The sequence below is a fragment of the Rhincodon typus genome, chromosome 7 (assembly GCF_021869965.1).
Source record: "Rhincodon typus isolate 14 chromosome 7, sRhiTyp1.1, whole genome shotgun sequence".
Lineage (NCBI taxonomy): Eukaryota > Metazoa > Chordata > Chondrichthyes > Orectolobiformes > Rhincodontidae > Rhincodon > Rhincodon typus.
Genome location: NC_063338.1, coordinates 82,119,873 through 82,136,597, shown reverse-complemented (window position 1 = coordinate 82,136,597; position 16,725 = coordinate 82,119,873). Strand labels below are relative to the sequence as shown.

The window sequence follows — 16,725 nt, the reverse complement described above, 5'->3', positions numbered from 1 at the left end:
AACGTTAACTCTGTTTTCTCCTCCACAGATGCTGCCAGACCTGCTGAGCTTTTCCAGCAACTTTGTTTTTGTTCCTGATTTACAGCATCCGCAGTTCTTTTGGTTTTTAACAGAATAGTTAGGTGGTTGCTCTTGATGGGCCAAAGGGCCTTCTTTGGTGCTGTAGATCTCCATGAGTTGATGATTTAGTCAAAGAGGTTGATTTTAAGGAGCAGTCTAAGGGGGGAAATGTTTAGGGAGGGAATTCCAGAGCTCGGGCCAGCACCGCATGTGATTAACATTATGATGCTCACACATTCACCTGGAAGATGGGACAGTGCTCACCTCCTCCCTACACCCACTTTCCCGAAAGACCTTCTGGAATTTCTGGCTCTTATCCAGCCATGCTGGAAAAGTCAACATTGTTGAGAATTGGCAAAGCATCTCCATGTGTTGAGGTGGAAGGAGAGGTTGAGCAGCATTAAGGATAATGGAGGCGGGGCAACATTGTCATTGTTAGGAGAGGGGTTTGTGAATACTCTCAGGAAGTGAGAGAGAGGGGAGGTGAGCATTGTCGGTGTTGGGGGGTGAACACTATTGTGGGCTCACGGGGACTGTTAGCAGTGTCAGTGGGATGAAGCTGTGCACTGAATGTCGATCTCAAAGGACAGCTCATGACTAGAAAGGAAGTGCGGCTGCACTGGAGTTGTGTTCAGTAATGTGGTTCCCAGGTCTATCCCTGCTTGAGCTGGCATCGGATGGTACAAAGACTCCAGCATGGAGTGGTAACTGGGCAGATTAAATGGCCAGATACACCCTCTCCAACGTTAACTGCAAACGCGATTGAGGTTTGGAGCTGTCTTCTGTAAATAGTACTCGAAAACAATAGTTAATTTTAAAACAGATTTTTTTGCTAATTGAACACGGGACATGAGCAAAAGTTGGGAATATGTAGCTAGGTCTCAGATCAGACCTGATCTCTCTGAAAAGCAGAATCAAACTTGAAGTGCAAAGTGGTTTCCTATTGGGCCTAGTCTCCTATTTCTCAAACAGCCCCACTCTTCCTAAAAGTATTATAACATGATTGTAGTACTCAATACTTGGTAGTACTGGGGGCTAGTTAGCTCAGGTGTCAGGGCACCTGGTTTACAATACAGAGTGATCCCAACAGCATGGGTTCAATTCCCATATTGGCAATAAACTCTCTAATGATCCTATGGGCAGATAAGACTGTTCCAACTTTACCTTTACTCAGTAGCATGCCCAACCAAGCCAATTATGTGTACACTGTCAATGAATATGTGACTGAAAGCAGGACAGAATATACCACAGTTGAAAACTCAATAAACAAGACGAGTGGACTGTTTGGCCTGGTGAGGTTATTAATGGGAAGTGATGGCACTGGACTAGTAACCTAGAGTCCCAGGTTAATATTCTGAGGATTGCAACATGGCAAATAGCAAAACTTGAATTAAAAGCTAGACTAATAACAATCAGTTAACCATTGCTGTTTGTCACCAATGCCGAACTGGTTCGCTAATATCCTTCAGGGAAGGAAATCTGTCATCCTTATGTGGTTTGGCTTACGTATGACTCCAGACCCACAGCACTGTCCCTGGGACAAAATTCTGATGCTGCCATCCTCACAGCACAGTGGGTGTCCTTCAACACGTGGACTGCAGCAGTTCAATAAGGCAGATCACCACTACTTTCTCAAGAACAATTATGTGTGGGCAATAAAAGCTGGCCCAGTCAGCAATATCCCACAAATGATTGAAACAAAAAGATCACGGCTGATCTTTGGCTTCACTTTCCTGCCCAATCTTCATCTCATTTCATACCCTGAGAGACCAAAAATCTGTCTCTATCAGTCTGAAATATATGCAGAGATGGAGCTTGTGCAATTCTATGAGGTAGAGAATTCCAAGGATTCAGTGAAGAAATTACGCATCACCTCAGTCCCTCACCCCAAGACTGCTCCCTTGTCAATGTCAACTCTATCAAACCCTTTCAGAGTTTTGTTTGGTATTGAATGAGACTACATTACAAGAGTCTAAATAGCAGAAAATATAGGCTCAATTTATGTAGAATAACCCTGTCATTGAAAGACCCAATCAATGAACCTTGGCTGTAATGTCATCAGTGCAAGTACGTCCTTCCCTAAGTGTGGAAACCAAAAGAGGCCACAGTAATCCAGGTGTCGTATCTAAATTCTGCACAAGTGCAGCTAGGCTTTAGCAATAAATACCAACACGTCATTTGACCTCCTAGCTGTTTACTATAGTTAGTCCTGCTCTACCTACACAAATGCTTCTTTCAGTAACTGCCTCTATAGCAGTTGGGAGCAGAGCACTATCTAATCTGTCTCGCCCTGTCCTTTTTCCATGGGAATTGAAGCCAGTTGTAGAACTCCTGCCTTCGTTGCAGGCACGATCAACACAGTCCACTGACATTCATCAGTGATTACTTTGAATAGTTAAAAATGCACAATCATGTTTTCTTTTCACTCTCCTCAAGGTAAAGAGTGTTTCAGAAGAGCAAGCTCTCATTATAGCTTAACAGATATGTTTGCTATCGTGATGGTCTACAGATATTTGCTAAATTAATCTGCACCAGAATGAAGAATGCATCAACAGACCACAATGAATGTGCAACGTTACTAATTTTGCTGGAATTTATGTATAACTGCTGGTCTATTTTTGTAAATCAAAACATATAAATAACCTCATATGGGAGTTGGTTTGAACTCAAAGTGGCTATCCAATAAAATGACTTTTGGAGTTTAGCGTTTATTGTTTTCTTCCTGTTTCTAGGTGTCCCCATACTGTTTTGCCACGTCTAGCCTGAGAAAGTATGTAGAGAGCTAAATTCCAGGCCTCTGGTTTTGCTGGCACATTTTTTTGCTGACTGCACGTAGGTGGTAAATAGACAGTTCACCCTCTGATTATTTCCCCTTCTGAAAAAATGGTCAAGCTGTTCATGCTGCATCCTTTCTAAGGCTTGGGGCAGGTGGGCAAGTGCTATACGAAATAGCTGCTGCCCAGCAGCAAAATAAGTAAATCAAAACAAGTAATGCTGCTGGTTTAGAACTGTGTTACTTTGTTTGCTGCCTACCCAATGTCCTCTCTCTGCCCATCCAGTCCTACGTCCAGAGGTGTCCACTGCAGTTCTGCTTCTGATGGGACAGCGGAGCTCAGCTTTATGCAGAGGGACAACTTGTTGTTGTGATTGTATTGAGGTGAGCCAAGTGGACCTCTTAGAATATGAGCCAATCTGGTCCAATCTGGGAGCTCTAGCTGACAGATATAAACAGGAGTGACAGATATCCTGTTCACTCTGACAGCTGACTCTGAGGGAGCTGGGTCAATGTCAAGGACTCTCTACGTATAAATAAAGGGTGACTTGGTGATGGGATACTGGCCTCAGGAGTTATTTCCCCTGTTCTCAGACTGAAATGATAAAGCATTGAGCTTGTGGCCACAGAATCAAATCTGGCAACATAGAGCAAAGCTTTGTTGCAGTTTTCTTTTCACAAGTTATTTTCAATTATCTGCAATACATTCAAGAAAAAGTCTGTCATCTTCACACAGATGTGACTTTGAGGAGCAGAAAGTGAAAACTATCAGAAGAGCTGTGAAACATTTTTGTTGCAATGAAGTTGGTTATATATTGCAAATGAATTTGCCAGTAATAATTTAAAAAAAGTGCACCAGACAGATGGTCTTGAGCATAGTGACCTTTGGAGATATTTGCAACATTAAGCCGCAACAACCCAGGAATGCTTTCTGTGCAACAGCTGGGAGAGAATGCCTCTTCCTCTCGCACACTTTGCAGAAATAAATTATCGACTAACCAGTTGGACTTCTTTTCAGTTAGACTGCCTGTTGTAGCAGTGCAAAGTGTGCATATAATTCACTCCACTTCATAGTGTCCTAAAATGGCAATCCCAGATCCAGTATATGTTATCACATCTTAATTCACACGTTAACTGTAATGTTGTGTTAAACTCAGGTAGGCACTCTAGTGTTGGCCTTGGGGAATGTAGGATGACAGGAAGAGAATAGTAACATGATTTCCCCCAGCCGTCAATTCTTTCTCACATGACACTCCTGGTTTTCTCCAAGGTTGAAATGCTGAGAAGCCTTTTAAATACCAATATGTTCTTCAGGGTAAAAAAACAACTGATAGAAATACTCAGTAAATTGGACAGCATCTGTGGAGAGAGATAATGTTTCAAATCATGGTCTTTCAACAGGACTGGAAAATGTAAGTGGCATTTTATTTGTTGATGCAGTTGTCACTGGCAAGGCCAGTATTTGCCATTCCAACTCTAATTGCTCTTGAAATGTATAGCTTGCAAGGCTATTTCAGAGGACAATTAAGAGTCAACTGCATTACATGTAGGCCAGACCAGGTAAAGGTGGCTGATTTCCTTCCTTAAAGAGCATTATTGAACCCAATGGGCTTTTGTGATAATCTGTGATGACCAGGACACATCAAGGCAAAGTTCTGCTGATGCTGGAAATCTGAAGCAAATGGAAAGAACCCTGGAGAAACTCAGCAGATCCGGCAGTATCTGTGGAGAGAGAAACAGAGTTCGCGTTTCGAGTCCAGAATGATGTCTTCAAAACTGAAAGGGTCTTTGTTATAGGCAAAAGAGGAGCAAGAGGGCAGATGGTACAGAGACCCAGTGCAAAAGACACAGGGGTTGTAATTAAGCGGAGAGAAAAAAAGTTATGACCATTATGTAGCTTTCAATTACTAATTGAATTCATATGTCATCATATGCAATGTCAGGATTTGAACCCATGTCCCATAGCGGCACGGTGGCTCAGTGGTTAGCACTGCAGCCTCACAGCGCCAGGGACCCGGGTTCGATTCCAGCCTCGGGTGACTGTCTGTGTGGAGTTTGCATGTTCTCCCCGTGTCTGCGTGGGTTTACTCTGGGTGCTCCAGTTTCCTCCCACAGTCCAAAGATGTGCAGGGTAGGTGGATTGGCCATGCTAAATTGCCCGTAGTGTTCAGGGATGTGTGGGTTATAGGGGGATGGGTCTGGGTGGGATGCTCCAAGGGTTGGTGTGGATTTGTTGGGCCGAAGGGCCTGTTTCCACACTGTAGGGATTCTATCAATCTATGGTAAGAGCATTAGTGTTTCGCCTCTGGTGACTGCCATACCACTATGCCACCATTTCCACTTGACAGCTTAACAAAGTATACCAACTGGTTTATAGCCAATTATAGTCATGGAGAAAAGGTGGAGGGGCAGGTACGGGGTGAGGAAACAGCATAAGAGAATGTTTGTATCAGGGAGGAAAAGGGGCGATGACATATGACAACAAGGGATGTCCATGAGACAAGTAAAGAAGCAAAAGTTGCTACTAGACGAGGTGTGAAGGATAAAGCCAGGACTCTTTCCATGTCCTATCTAACTTGGAGAATTGAAGCTGTGGTCATGGTGTAAAGTTGTTAGATTCTGTATTTAGGCTAGGACATGTTTTAATCAAAAGCTGAAAAATGCTATTCATTGAACTTACAATGAGTTTCATTGGAGAGACCATTTGCAATTTACAAATCCCTAGAGTTCAAGATTTGGCTCAGTGTTTTCTAAGAATTTAGTTTTCTGTGGCTGAGAGGTGTAGATTCAAACAAGTAAGAACATCATTTATATTGAGGGGGTGTGGATTTTATGGGGCAGGGAAAAATGGAAAATATAACGGGTGGCATAACTTTTAATTAGGCAAGAGTTAAAATTTCGCTTTTCTGATCGTGGGTTCAAATATAGGCATATTTGTGGCAGATCAGGCCCCAGGACGTCCTCTGGCAATTCCCTACTTGGAATACATCTACATGTCATGAATACATCATTTTAATACCTTCATTTAGAGAGTGTCACTGTCTCAGTTGCCTATCCCTACATTGAAACCTTGTTGCATTATGTCCCACCATTCATGATAAGGTTGGTGGTCCACATGAATCTTGTGACACTCGGTACATGGTCATTTGAAAGGTGGCCTGCAATAGTACAGGCTTTATGCAGTTCTGTCCAAGGTTTCCTTGTTGAACTGTGCAGCACAAGGGAGGACTGCAGTAAAATGACAACTAAGGGTGAGTCAGTAGTGAATAGGTGGCACAGTAGGCCTCACAGCGCCAGGGACCCGTGTTTGATCCCACCCTCGGGCGAATGCCTGTGTGGAGTTTGCATGTTCTCCCCGTGTCTGTGTGGGTTTCCTCCGGGTGCTCTGGTTTCCTCCCACAGCCCAAAGATGTGCAGATTAGATGGATTGGCCATGGTAAATTACCCATTGTGTTCAGAGATATGTAGATTAGGTGGTTTATTGGGGGAATGGCTCTGGGTGGGATGCTCTGAGGGTTGGTGTAGTCTGGTTGGGCTGAAGGGCCTGTTCCCACACTGTAGGGATTCTAAGATAATAGTCTAAGGTGAATAGGGTTGGGGTGAGCTTGGTGGCATGGAGGAGTGAAGTGCAAGGGGCCTGCTATCCTGGGTTGGTGGGAAGAGTGAGTTAAAGAAATTAGGAGCCTAAAGAACAGCATCAAACTGTCCACATGTGAATCCACCTTAGAATGGCAGTTGAACAAGTCTTTACCAGGTTTTGAGCTCACTGTACAACAGTTGCAGTTATCACCACTGAGATCGGTCTCAGACATTGGCTAGTGGGGCCTGTAAGTTCAACCATGTTCCAAAGAATGACAAACTGAAGACTAGACACTGACACGTACATTCACTAAAGAGAAAACACAAAAACGGAACATTGAAGGCAATGCCCTCAAATCGCTGTAAATATCAGTGCTTGCCAACCATGAGACACGGCTGTGCACTTAAATCTTAATGATGGATGCACACATGAAAGAAGTGGAACTAATGTCATGTGAAATATTTACCAATGAATGTTATATCTGAAAACTACGTGTGCCATCATTATACTGCAGGAATAAAGGCAAAATACTACAGATGTTGGAAATCAAACACAGAGTACTGGAGAATCTCAGCTATTCTGACAGCATCCATGGAGAGAGGAACAGAGTTAACATTTCAAGTCTGATATGACTCTTCGTCAGAATTGAAGAATGTTAACTCTGTTTTTCTCCTCACAGATGCTGCTAGACCCACTGAGTCTCTCCTTCATTCTTTGTGTTTGTCGTATTGTAAGAAACTGCATTGTAAGCCTTCATGCTCAGATAATTTCTTAGGGACCTCTCGTCACTGCAAAATAATTCATTCGTTCCACTTAACTATGAAGATTAATGAGTTTATTTTCAGACTGAATATCAGCTATTGCAGTCAAAACTGTCACCCAGTGATAGCGAAGATTAACACTGGACAAGAACAAATGAAACTGGTTTTCAGCATTACGTTTAGAAATGGATCAGTTAAATCAACTGAGTTTAACAGTAAACAGGACTGGTAGTGATCCAGAAAGCCTTGACTCTGTTTTGTTTAGAAACCACCGATGTAAACATATTGTACTAAACTTTGAAATCAAAACCTGTCTAATTCTTGTAATTTTCATTTCAACCACTCATTCGCAGAAAGCTGACATGATCTGAGCAAACAAGAAACAAAGAAAGATTCTTGATCATTTTAGCCATTGTTGCATTTAAAACAAACTACTTACAGGGGAAGGAAATAAATTGGTACTGTTTTTTCCTTTGGCTTTTATTCCAGTCTTCTGTCAGCTGCCAATGGCTTTCAGTCCTGCAGTCTGTTACCCACATGTTCAGAGCTACGAGCCAAACATTCCTAGCTCATCGGCTGTAATTGCCATCATCAAGAGGTAGTTGTTTTTTTAAAAACTGCTTGGATAAGAAGCATTCACTTCCAAAAGATCTCTGAGTGTTTGAGCTTTATGAGCCTTGCAGAAATAATAAAGTGTTTTTCTATCTTCTGTCTCTTTCTCTCGCATTCTCCTCTTTTTTTTCCCCGTCTACAAATGCATTGTTTGCTGTTTTAGAAAAGAGTATTTTCTGAGCACCGATTGGCCTTAATTTGTATGCCATAAAACTGACAGGACATGTGTAAGCTGTTCATTTCTATAATGAAGGCACTTAAGAGCCAGTAAAGTTCTGGGAGCTGTGTAGCCATAACATGTTAGCAGATGTTGTCACAGGCATAAGATGAAAGGTCAAGAGGAAGACTGCTTGGACTTGAATCAAGGCAAGATAACACCCCTGCTCAGGGATTGAAATTAGGTGTGTGAATTACAAGTATCACTGGAAAAGAAATAAAGTCTCATATTGATATTGCACCTTTCATGGTTTTGGGCTCTTTATAGCCAATGAAGTACTTTTGGAGCATAGTCATTGTTGCAATATAGAAAATATAGTAACCAGTTTGTAACCAGTGCGATTCCATAAATATTTCTAATGACTAAATAATCTTTATAGTGATGCTAAATGAGGAATAAATATTGACCAGGACACCAGGAATAACTCTCAGACCTTCCTTTGAAATTATGCATGGAATCACTTGTACTCAGTTGCATTAGCAGATGGGACCTCAATGTAAAGTGTCACCTAAAAGGCAGCATATTCAACATTGCAACACTCTCTAAATGTTGCACTGGAGATTCAACACAGATTTGTGTTTTCAAATTTCTGGAGTTATTTGACTTAAATCCATAATTTTCTGACTCAGATACAAGAGTAGAGCCAATTATCTACAAGATACACTGCAGAAATTCACCAAAGCTCCTTCGGCAGCACCTTCCAAAACCAAGACATTGCCATCGAGAAGCACAAGGGCAGCAGATACAAGTGAACACCACCACCACCAGCAAGTTCCCCTCCAAGCCACTCACCGTCCTGACTTGCAAGTATATTGCTGTTCTTGCACTGTCGCTGAGTCAACATCCTGGAATTCTCTTGCATTCCCCCTCCCCCAAGGCATTGTGTGTCAATGCACATCATGTGGTCTGCAACGGTTCAAGAAGGCAGCTCACCACCACCTTCTCAAGGGCAACCGGGGAGGGGCAATAAATGCTGGCCAGCCTCATCCCACAAGTGACTATAAAATAAGACTGAGAGATGGCGAAACCTCTGAGTTTAATTATTAAAAGATGTCCATTTGTAAGTAGTTGCCTTCAGTCTTTGGAAGACCAACATTAAATGTTACAGTTAACTTGAGTATTTATTAATCTCATTGCTGTTAAAAATATTTTTTGAAAATAATTTGAGTACTTTAGCTTTCCAAGGTGTTTCCATAAATTAATTTTGAGAAAAACGTACAAATGATATTTTCCCAAAATGTATGTTAGTTCATTTAATCTTTTAGCCTTATAGTGTGAACCTACTGTGTTAAAGTCACTGAGCTTACAGCAATAATGAGCTGTTCGCATCAGTGGCATTGCTATGTTCACAACACTATCTTATTAACTGATCCTGCATAGAATATGCATGACCAGTGATCTGAGATCATAACAAAATGTATGGGACAGCTATTTGGGCTGTTGAATGAACGTACAGTTTGTTCTTTCATGGTCAGTGTCCACCCCATTTAATCTGCTAAGAAAAATTCCAAATCAAGCATAACCCAAAGTAGCTAACAAGTCTTACTATGACCTGATGCCTTCCTTGGCTGGCATTTCTATGACCCCTGTCTCTTTAAAAATCGTTATGTTCCACATAACATGCAGTTGTTTCTGGCTCTACTTATTACTTATTCTTGTATCTCACATAAACATGGAACAGAGAAAATAGGAGCAGGAGTAGGTCATTCAGCCCCTCAACCCTACTCCACCATTCAATATGATCAGAACTGATCATACCATTTCTAATTAGACATTTATGCAAATCTTTTTCATGGTGTTGCATTGAGACGCTATTAGCTTCCTTCACTTGAGCTTATTCCACATTTCTGGTACATTGTCGAAGCGGTACATTGCATCAGATGTGATAACATACTTGAAGCATTTTAATTGTAGACCTGTGTCCTCCAGCTTTGTACTCCCAACTCATGCCACATCACCTGCTTAAATCTATCTACTAAGCTTCTAAGCACCTTGAAGACCTGTGGCAGAATTTTACCATCCCCCACCAGCTGGGAGATTCTGCAGATTGTATCTCCAGCCACCTGGAACTTGTGGTGGTTTTAAGGGGGATCAGTCGAGGCATAGAGTCGTTATCCCAGTTGAAGCCCTTAGGGAGATAGCGGTTTGTAGATACTTCTTATTCATTCACGGGATGAGGGCGTCGCTCACCAGGCAGCATTTATTGCCCATCCCTAATTGCCCAGAGGGCAGTTTTTTTTGAGAGTCAACCAGAGGGCAGTTTTTTGGGGCCTAGAGTCATATGTAGGCCAGACAAGGTAAAGATGGCAGTTTCCTTCCCTAAAGGACATTAGTGAACCAGTTGGTTTTGTCCGACAATCGGTTCATGGTCATCATTAGATTCTTAATTCCAGATATTTTGTTGAATTCAAATTCCACCATCTGCTGTGGCAGGATTCAAACCCATTATCTGGGTCTCTGGATTAACAGTCCAGCGATAATACTACTAAGCTGTTGCCTCCCCACCAAGTTGGTGGGAGTACGTTAGAGATGGGGGTGGAAGGCCTTCAGTGTTGCTTGTCTGGGCCTCAGGCAGGAGGAGGGGTGTGGAAGGTAGGGTTTGCCTTCCTCACAGGCCATGTTTTGTGATCTGGGCCATGGATCTCCCCCATCACATCAAAGTCTGTCCCATGCCACTAACCCAGTTGGAACTCCACTAATTAGCAGCCCTGAGAGCTATGTCACTTAGAGGCCCAGGTAACGTTCTGCAAACTCAGTCAAATACCACCATGGCAGATGGTGGAATTTGAATTCAACAAAAATCTGGAATTAAGAGTGTAACGTTCACCACAAAACCATTGTGGATTGTCAGGTAAAAACCAATCTGGTTCACTAAATGTCTTGTAGGGAAGGAAACTGTCATCCTTATGTGGTCTGGTCTAGTGTGACTCCACACTCACAGCAATGTTGTAGTCTCTTAACTACCCTCTGGACAATTAGGTATAGGCAATAAATACTGGCCTAGCCAGCAACACCCACATCCTGTGAATGAATTAAAAAAATATGTCTATTGCAAAGAGATTTTTATCCCATCTACTGAGGTTAGTTTCCACTAATTCCACTTAATCTTCATTAAAAGCTTCATAAAGGGAGGTTTAGCAAGTTTGTTTTGAAAATCCAAGACCGGAATAGCCTTAATTCATTAGACCAATTACCTCCTCAAGGAATTTCAGCAGATTAGTGAAGCGTGACTTAATCACCGATGGACAGAAAATTGAATTGGACAAGTTCTGTAAAGGTTGCACCCAGGGACCATCCAGGTGGTGAGATCCAAAATAGCCCTGATTGCCTTGGACTCTGTGATAATTACAGAAACCTTTACAGACTCAGCACACTTCATAAGCATTTCATGTGAATAGTATCCTGCACCGAACATTTGTTCCCCGGCAGAGCCTGTAACCTTCTTGTTTGAGTTTCAATCCATTTGTAAATTGTGAAATGAAAAGATATCATGTTAGTGCACCCAAATTTAACTCTGAGATTTGAATACACCCTGAGCATCGTTCTCCCACCAATTGTTCTAAGCCCTTGTGCATTGTGACCGTGTCAAATGATCTTTTAGCCTAACTGCTGAACCCATCCAAAACTCTGCTTCTCACACCCTATCCTGTTCCCCTGCTACCCCTATGGTGCTGACCATTCCACCAGTACCTTAATTCTCATTCTTGTTTTCAAATCCGTTGATGGTCCACTGTCCTCCCTATCTCTGAAACCTGCTCCACCCCCTACAACTCTTTGAGATCTCTGTGCGGCCGCACCTCAGGTCTCTGATCAATTGCACTTCTCCAGTTTTGATCACTCCTGTACTGGCTGCTTAGCACCTAAACTCTGGAATTTCCCATGCATCCATCACTTCTTGTCCTAACTGTAGATATTTTGCAGCCAGCCTTCTCAGAGATGTTATTGTACATTTCTGTAGTTAATGGGGCTTGACCTCCTGGCTGAGAGATAAGGACAGTACCACTGTGCCACATGAACCCCGTAGACTCAAAATATCAGCTTGCGCTCTCTCCATGGATGCTGCCTGACCTGCTGTGATTTCCAGCATTTTTTGTTTTTAGTACAGATTCTAGCATCTGCAGTGATTTGCTCCTATTAAGAAGTTTGGATCTCTTTTTATTGAAATACATTCATGTGCATTTTCAAACCAAAGTCAACTACCTATCAAATTTGTTTTTGACTTTTGATCTTTTCATTGATCAATTTAAAATTGTCAACTTGAGATGGTTGAGAATTGCACCTGAGGAAATGGCTTGGAAGGTTCCTATTCCTATCATTATACCTCAGCCTCTGGGCATTGACTTCCATACAGACAAGTGTCTTTGATTTTAATATTCTCATCCTTATTTTCAAATTGTCTGTGACCTTGCCCCTCTCTGTCACTGTAATGTTATCTTTCAGCCCCATACCCTCGAGTTGCAAGTTCTTTTCCAATCTGATTTGTTGACCACATCATTTTCCAAAGGAATGGAGTATAGAATTAGGAGGTCTTCCTAAAGCTATACAAGTCACTAGTTAGACCACAGCTGGAATAACGTGAACAGTTTTGGATGCCATTTTCTAAGAAAAGATATGCTGGTATCGGAAACAGTCCAGGGAAGATGGCCTAATTTGATTCCTGCGTGCGCATAGCTTTTCTTATGAAGAGAGGTTAATTAGGTTGGGCCTGTGCTCATTGGAATTTAGGAGTATAGGAGGCAATCTCATCAAAACAGACAAGATTCTTAGTGGACTTGACAGCGTAGATGTGGAAAGGTTGTTTTCCCTTGTGCGAGAGTCTAGGAACAAACGGCCGAGCCTCAGGATGAAGGGTCACCAATTCAAGACAGAAGAAGAAGAATTTCCTCTCTCAGATACTAGTGAATCAGTAGAATTCTTTACCACAGAGGGCTGTTGAGGCTGGGTCATTAAAAATATTCAAGATGGGGGTGGGCAGATTTTTAATAGTAAGGGAATCGAGGGCTATCAGGAAAAGCCGAGAAAGTGGAGTTGAGGATTATCAGATCAGCTATTATCTCATGGAATGGCAGAGCAGACTAGATTAGCTAAATGACCTATTGCTGCTCCTACATCTTATGGCCTAATCACTCCACCATAACTTGTGTAAACTGTGGAATTCCCTTCCAAAATCTCTTTGACTCTTCTTCACCTCAACCACTTTCAAATGGTCTCTTTGACCATTCTTTTGGTCATCTATTGAAAATACCCTCTGTATAATTGGCTCCATATCAAATATTGTTTGATTATACTCCTGCAAAATGGCTCTGGATGTTCTACTATATTGACAATGTAATGTAATGAAAGTTATTCTTGTTATTGATTGGCTTCTGACCTCCGTCCAGCCTCACTGAGATTGAGAACTCCGTTAAGTAAAGTTTCAAGCTCACAATTTTACAGCAGCGATGCGGGTAATTGATATTCCAAAGAGCAGCAGTATCAGATCCCAAATCAAATAACTTTGATTTTATTCTTCAAGATTGAACTTCACACTTCTCTTTGATAGGGCTTCCTTTTATTCTCTCAGCACAGTTGGAAAGAAAGTAAGTAAACAGACGATTGGGCTCTGGAATGCAATGCCTGTGAGGATAGTTGAGGCATGAAACCTTGCAGCCATTTCAAAGTACTTGAAGTGTCATAATGTTGAAAGCTAGGGGAAAATGGCAATCATGTGGGTAGTAGTGTACTTGATGGGCTGAAAGGCCTCTTCTGTACTTTATTATTCCATGATTTTTACTTGCACCCATTCTCAACTTTTATTAACTTTATTGGTGAGATTTGCTCCTCCCTGGAGCGCTGCAAGAAAATCAAGTAGCTGGGTGAGGAACAAAAACAGAAGTTGCTGGAAAAGCTCAGCAGGTCTGGCAGCATCTGTGAAGAAAAAGTCAGAGTTAACATTTTGGGTCCAACTGACCCTTCCTCAGAACTGTTGGCCTGGAGAAATTCTTACCCTCTTCTCACCAGGGAGATCTTTTTCTATTTATTTAACCAATTTTTCTAATCAACCTGTTCAGACATGTTATTACACACCTCCGGGGCAGGCCCCCTGGTCAGGGACACTACTGCAGTGCCACAAGTGAGCCCAGGGAGATCTTAACTCATGAATGGTCCAGTACGAAGCTGCATTTTAGTCAATTCTGCAGTTACCAAGGTTGTTAACAAGTGATTAATCCTGCTTATTACACACCTCTGGAGTAGGTGAGACTTGAACCCAGGCCTCTCAGCCTAGGGGTAGGGACACTACCTCTGCACCCCAAGAGCCCAAATGAAACCTTTCTTTCTTTTTCATTTGGGACTTGAACCCAGTCCTCCCAGGATAGGAACACTACCACTGTATCACAAGATGGCCCAGGGAGATCTTCTTGGCTTACCAGCAATTAAGGACTTTAAGTGGTCAATTAAAGGCCTAATTTGCCACCCACCTAATTACCTGCCTTCACAGCATGTGGGAAAGCTTGTGGGGTAGCACAGTGGCTCAGTGGTTAGCACTGCAGCCTCAAAGTGCCAGGGACTGAGTTTGATCCCACTCTAGAGGTAATTGTGTGGAGTGTGCACATTCACCCATTGTCTGTGTGGGTTTCCTCCGGTTTCCTCCAAAGATATCCAGGTAAGGTGGTTTGGCAATGCTAAATTGCCCATAGTGTCGAGGCATATGTAGATTAGATGGATTAGCCATGGGATTTGTAGGGATTGGATGGGATGCTCTTCAGAGGGTCAGTGTGGACATGATGGGCCAAATGGCTTGTTTCTACACTGTACGGATTCAGTGATAAGGGGCAGATGAGATGCCTGGTGGTTTTGTGGGATGGGGAGGGCTTCTGTTTTCCTCAGTCTGAGTGTGTTTGGTGGCAGGTGGTGCAAGGGCTTGGGCACGAAATTTCAAGACCCCTGCTCCTTGTGGAGCTGAGTCCATAACAAGATCAGCCCTGATCCTATTGAATGGTGGAGCAGGATCGACGGGCGGATGGCCTACTCCTGCTCCTATTTCTTATGTTTGTCCCTCTAACCTGCCGACTGTCCTCTCTTTGCGACCCCATGATACCCAAAACAAAAACCACACTTTTACCTTCTCGCCATTTTGGCAGCTCTTCACTTCACAACATGATCATCCAGCAAGGATCCCTGGGACTCAGAGAAGGTGCCAGCCTCTGATTTGACCAGTAGGCACCAGCAGGGTGGGATTTTGGTGGCATAGCTTCTAATTGGACAAAACACGAGATGGTCAACAGTGTCTAATTAATGCTTGACTGGGTGCATGTTCTCTGCTGGTGGGGGCATGGAGTTAATGACCCCTGGAGTCACCCATGCCCACACTTGGCTGAGTCTTAGCCTTCAGATGAAGATAAGTGAACACTGGGATGCAAGGAATAAAATCAACTCAATATTAATACTGCGAAGGATATATTCCCACAGTGTCGCAGAAACAGTACTTGGTATCTGAGGCCCCGGGCTCCAATCCTTTCATCCAAATGTCCACTGAATGAGATTTGTTGTATTGAGCAGTGTGTGTAGCCTTAATTGCCTGACATTGCTATAGAGCACCACTGATGCTAGAATGACATATCATGGGCTAAGGGCCAGGAGCTGAAAAAGTGTGCTCAGATCTTTTTTGACTGGTATAAACTTGATGGGCTGAATCACCTCATTGTGTGCTATAAACGTCTATCAGCATTTGAGAAAGGAGGAAAAAATAGGCAGGAAGGGAGTGTGGAGTACCCAATCACAGCAATAACTATAAAACAGAAAGAAATGCATGGGAATTCTACCTAAAAGCAAATAAAGGAGTAGCAAAGAACATAAAGTGATTTAATTTTTCATCTGTAAGAATATGGCAAGTTTGAGCTGAAAGAAGGGCATCAGCTTGTTTCTTGATATATCATCTCAGTTGTGAACCACGCTCCTATCATTCATCTATAAAAAACTTTCTTTTGATCTTCCCAACTCCCACATAACTCATCCAGATATATAAATCTCTGTTTAGTTCTCGCTGCTCATCCCCAACAGCTATTCAGTCAGTTGTTTTTCAAAGGAATCTACTGGCTGAGAATAAGCCATCTTTTCCGATTGGCTGCTCACATGCCTGTTAGTCTGCGGGGGAAACAAAATTCTTCTCATCTCCAGTCTTGCTCCAGGCCTTTGTGAATTTTGTGTCATTGCCCAGAAGGGTGTTAGACTCATGGAGTAAACTGTCAGGAAAGGAAATTGGATTGATAATCTGAACGTATTCAAAAGGCAATTTGATATATTCCAAGGAGCTGAGGGTAGTGGTAAGAAATAAGATAAATGAGGTTGACTCGGGAAACATGGGGAGGACTGCTAAGCCAAGTTGAAATGCTTTTCCTGAAGGTTTATTTTATACTTACAATGGCTCTGGGAGATCGTACAAAGCTTCCCAGTGCAAAAATAGGCTGTTTGGTCCATGTTAATACGGCACACAAGCCTTCTCCAACCTTACTTCAACCCACTCTCAAAATCATATTCTTCTATTCATTAATAACACAGTGAGGAGCTGGATGAACACAGCAGGCCAGGCAGCATCAGGGGAGCAGGAAAGCTGATGTTTCGGGTCGGGACCCTTCTTCAGAAAAATGAAGAATTTTTCTGAAGAAGGGTCCTGACCCGAAACGTAGGCTTTCCTTTCCTCTGATGCTGCCTGGTCTGCTGTGTTCCTCCAGCTCCACACGGT

At 42.6% G+C, this 16,725-nt stretch overlaps 1 protein-coding gene across 1 annotated transcript in view; it reads left to right on the top strand.

The window, feature by feature from the left end:
- Positions 1-16,725, top strand: part of LOC109927471 (zinc finger protein GLI2-like) — a 372,063-nt gene that overhangs the window by 341,434 nt on the left and 13,904 nt on the right. The gene's annotated exons all lie outside the window — the stretch shown is intronic.